This window comes from Orycteropus afer, unplaced genomic scaffold, assembly GCF_000298275.1.
Source record: "Orycteropus afer afer isolate SDZICR_OR568_19922 unplaced genomic scaffold, OryAfe1.0 scaffold00287, whole genome shotgun sequence".
In the NCBI taxonomy this organism is placed as follows: Eukaryota; Metazoa; Chordata; class Mammalia; order Tubulidentata; family Orycteropodidae; genus Orycteropus; species Orycteropus afer.
The window spans coordinates 3482829-3487477 of record NW_006921874.1 but is presented as its reverse complement, the minus strand read 5'-3'; positions in this window follow the sequence as shown (position 1 = coordinate 3487477).

The following is a 4649-nucleotide window of genomic DNA, read 5'->3' as shown; positions in this document are numbered from 1 at the left end:
GCCGTTGGCCAGGGCACGACCGCCAGCGAATAATCCAGCGACCCGAACAAGTCACCCATCCCTGGACTGCAAGTTGCCGGGGAAATAAAAGAGCCCAGAAAGTTTATTCTCTTGGCTGGTGTTTCTCCACTTGGTATTTTGCTAAGAAGTTCATGCCAGCTGAGCTTGGGTTTCACTCTTGCTCTGATTTCGTACGTGGGGTGTGACTTAGCCGTGCCTGGCAAATAATTACACACACATACACACACGGTACTCTTATCATCTGACAAATCTGCCTGGACTCCACCAGCAAATACCAAAGTCACTCCTCTTTTCTTATCACAAGGCTGGAAAACTGCCGCATTACAGAGACTTGCGGGACTCTGCTTAGCTTTGCACCTCTTTGATTCCAAGGGCTACGGAGCAGAAAAGGTAACTAAAACTCACAGAGGAGTTGATTGGAAATTGTTGAGGCCTGCTGACTAATTTCTTTTCATCTTTGTTTATCTGCATGCAGAGCTATTGCTATGGCTGGCTCTTGCACTTGAAAGTTTGTTTTCCTGGCCATTCTTCATAGTCATTGAAATGCAAAGGCGCATAATGACTCTAGTGTTAAACATTAAGTTTCTATTTTTAGATAAAATTGGTACTTCTTTCAAACCTTGCGCTGTGCTAGCTTTCTATTTGTAAACTTTGTGTCAGATCACAGGGCCCCAAGGCCAGAAGGCGAGATTATATTTGAGGCTTGTCACTCCCTTTGGGATTCAAGCAGCACCCTCCGCCCCGCCCCAAGAAGAAAACCAGACAAAATCGGTGGCCAGCCTTGTCACTTTGACTCCAAATTCCCTTCCTTGCAAGCCCAGGTTGATACAATGTATACAAAGAGATTTAGTACCAAACCCAAACTGTTAGGCGTTAGAAAACAGGCAAATCAGAGTAGCGTGAAGTCCCACTGTGTCCCAGCCTGAGGAGTCCCCAATGTCACTTACAGTACCAAAGGACAGTTTAGCTCAAATTCTCCTTGCTCCAGGGCTGGTGCAATCGCTCCAGCAAGGTCCCCAGCTCTGGTTCCAGCTGGCCTGAGTCCTGCCTGTTATTTGAGGCACTGCCCTCTGCTGGAAGAGGTCCGGTCTATGAGTTCTAAGTCTCTCCATAGGTCACCGTTCCTTCCACACGTGCTATTGCCTGATTTGGAGCTCTGCTGCCCATCTCCCTGTCTAGCTGTCTCCAGACTGTCTGGTGGAATCCAAGGCCTTTACCAGCTCTGCTGGTAACCCAGTCTGGAAATTCCTCTTCTGAGCCAGCTCCTGTTGAGCAATCGTGGCGAATCTCTGCTCTACACTAAACTGTCAGAACCGGGAGCTCTTCTTTTTGAAGTCACCCCACCTGTTGGCAGGGCTTCCCTAGAGAGATCTCTGTTTCTCCACACAGTGAAACTTACTCCTCTCCTTAGTGTGGAGTCCTGTTAGGTCACATCATGTACCCTCAATAAATGTTAGCTATTTGGTTTTTATTTAAATAATTTAATAACATGTTAGGTTTCTTTATGTATTTAAAAAATCAGAACATAGGAGGAAAACAAAAATTTAAAAGCCCAGACATCTCCAAATGTCATTAAACAAAAGAAAGAAAGAAACACAACAATTGAGTTCTTCTTTCCCAAAGTAACTACTGTTAACAGCTCCTGTGTTTTCTTTCAGGACAAAAGGAAAGTTCTTTATATGCCACTAGCCCATGTGTAGAAGAAAAGAGCTCGGCAATCTGCTTCCATGAACATTTACAGTCTAGGAAACCCTATGGGGCAGTTCGATTCTGTCCTATAGGGTCGCTATGAGTCAGAAGCAACTAGACGGGATGGCATACCACATCATATCAATCCTCTTTCAAAGTATCTTTCAAAGTTACTACCAAAAAACCAAAAAACTCACTGCTGTCTGGTCAGATCCGACTCATAGCCACCCATCCTTGGGTTTCCGAGGCAGTATCACTACGGAAGTAGATTGCCCAACCTTCCTTCTGAGGAGTGGCTGGTGGGTTTCAACTGCCAGCCTTCTGATTAGCAGTCAAGTGCCTTAGGCACTACACCACCAGAGCAAAAGTGATCATACTATACACTTCACTCTTCACCTTGTTTTTTTCGCTTACTATCTCTTAGTGGTTTTTGTTGTTGTTATGTGCCATCGAGTCGGGCCCGACTCATAGCGACACCTTCTTGGGTTTCTGAGGCGGTATCACTACGGAAGTAGATTGTCCAACCTTCATTCCATAGTGGTTTTTAGAAAACGTAAATTTACTGACTTTTTGTTAATGGCTGTACCATAACTTAACTACCCAGTTTCTTATTGAAGGACATTCGTTGCCTTCTAGTTCTTTACAATGAGCATCTTGCACATGTATATGCAATGACTTTAGGATGAATTTCTAGCAGTTCAGTAATTGAAACAAAGAGTAGTTGCATTTCAAATTCCTCTTGTAAATATTGCCAAATCGCCCTTCAGAAAGGTCACACCAATTCACACTCCCACTAACACTATGACCATACCTGTTTCTTTACACCCTCACCCTAGCTGTTACTATTTTAGTATTTTATAACTATCGTTCCTTGCTTTAGGGTGTTTTCAGGACTAATAAATGCAGGGTAGTGTTATAGAAGGAATTTGAGCTTCAGCATCAGACGGTCCTAACTAACACTGCCCTTTGCAAGGCAGACCTCCGTGCCCTCATGTGTCAAGTTGGGCATAATAGCAGCATCTAACTCATAGGGCTCCCACGCATAAATGAGATGACCCAGACGAAGCACTTAGCCTTGCAAACACTAACTGTTCAATAAATGTCAACTGTTCATATAATAACTGTCCACTCCCAGGGCTCAAGGATGGAGGTGGGGGCTTCTCCTGCAGAGATCATGCCTTTGAGAGTCAGAGCTTTTCCTTTTACTTGTACTGTATCAACTGTAGCTCAGGCAATAATTTTAATAACATAGCAAGTTTTTCCCAGAGTGTGAAGAAATCTACTGTATAAACTATATCCAGAATATATAAACTACAGGTACATAATCTCATTTTACACAATTAGCTTGGCACAAGTTTAAAGTATTGGTCAGTTTGCTTCAGGCACCAGTTACTCAATTCTCTTACTTCTCTTTTCTAGTTGGTACAGCCATGAACAGTTCTAGATAATTTTCCCTCAATTCCATTTGCCAAGTGAGCCTTCTCACCTTCTTGGTCTTGGGAAAAGCCAGGCCCTTTCTATTCATGTCCCTGGTTCTTCTCTTCTGCTTGAAGTTGCTGTTGGGTTACTAGAAAGTGGAATCAGTAGTGTCCTTGGTCTTTTTTTAAAAAAAATTTTATTGTGATTTTGGTGAATGTTTAGAGAGCAAATTCATTTTTCATACAGTAGTTCATACACATTTTGTTTCATGACATTGACTGTAGTCCCCACAATGTAACAGCTGTCTTCCTACTTCATCTCTGTGGTTACCTCTTCCCTGTTTCCTTCTTTCCTATGCACTCCAGTGTCCTTGGTCTTCACCTACAGAGATCTTCTTGAGGGCATCTTTCCCTCTTCTTTCAATGCTTTAGGAGCCCCTTGCCTATCAATGATATTTTCCTGGGTTCTTCCCAGTTTCTAAGACCCCCGATCTATCTTCCCTTTCAAATTCTGCCTCCAGCTACACCAGCTGTTCTACATGTCAGGCTAGAGAGGTACACACAACCAATTTATAACTTTATTATTTTGTTCTCATTATTATAAAAAAGATAATGGTCTTTGAAAAAACATCAGAAAACAAAGATGTAATCCCACTACCCCAAAAGAAATAATCTCTGATGTTTTAGTGTCTTTCCAAGATCTTTTTTTCAGGGAGGGTAACAATATTTTTTAAAACTAAGAATGTTGTTGTTGTTAGGTGCCATTGAGTCAGCTCTGACTCATAGTGACCCTATGCACAACAGAACGAAACACTGCCTGATCCTGTGGGATCCTCGCAATTCCTGCTGTACCTGAGCCCATTTTTGGAGCCACTGTGTCAATCCATCTCGATGAGGGTCTTCCCCTTTTTCGTTGACCCTCCAGTTTACCAAGCATGATATCCCTCTCCAGGCTATGGTCTCTTCTAACAACATGACCAAAGTAGGTGAGATGAAGTCTGGCTTTTGTTGCTTCCAAGAAACATTCGTGCTGCACCTCTTCCAGGACAGATTTGTTCATTCTTTTAGCAGTCCATGGTACTTTCAGTATTCTTTGCCAACACCACAGCTCAAAAGCATCAACTCTTCTTCGGTCTTCATTATTCATTGTCCAGCTTTCACATGCATATGAGACGATTGAAAATGCCATGGCTTGGATTAGGCATACCTTAGTCTTCAAAGAGACCTCTTTGTTCTTTAGCACTTTAAAGAAGTCTTTTGCAGCAGATTTTCCCAGTGTAATTTCATGACTTCCATTGGTATTGATTGTGGAACCAAGTAATATGAAATCTTTGACAACTTCAGTCAAAACTAAGAATAGGTCCATACAATTGTGGGAACAGTGCCTTTCACTTACTTATGCATGTCAGCATTAAGTATTACAAATACTCATAGAATCCTTATAGTATACCTGAATGCCTACTTTTATGTACCTCTAAAATCCCCAATTAGCATTTGTTGTTGTTGTTGTTGTTAAGTGCC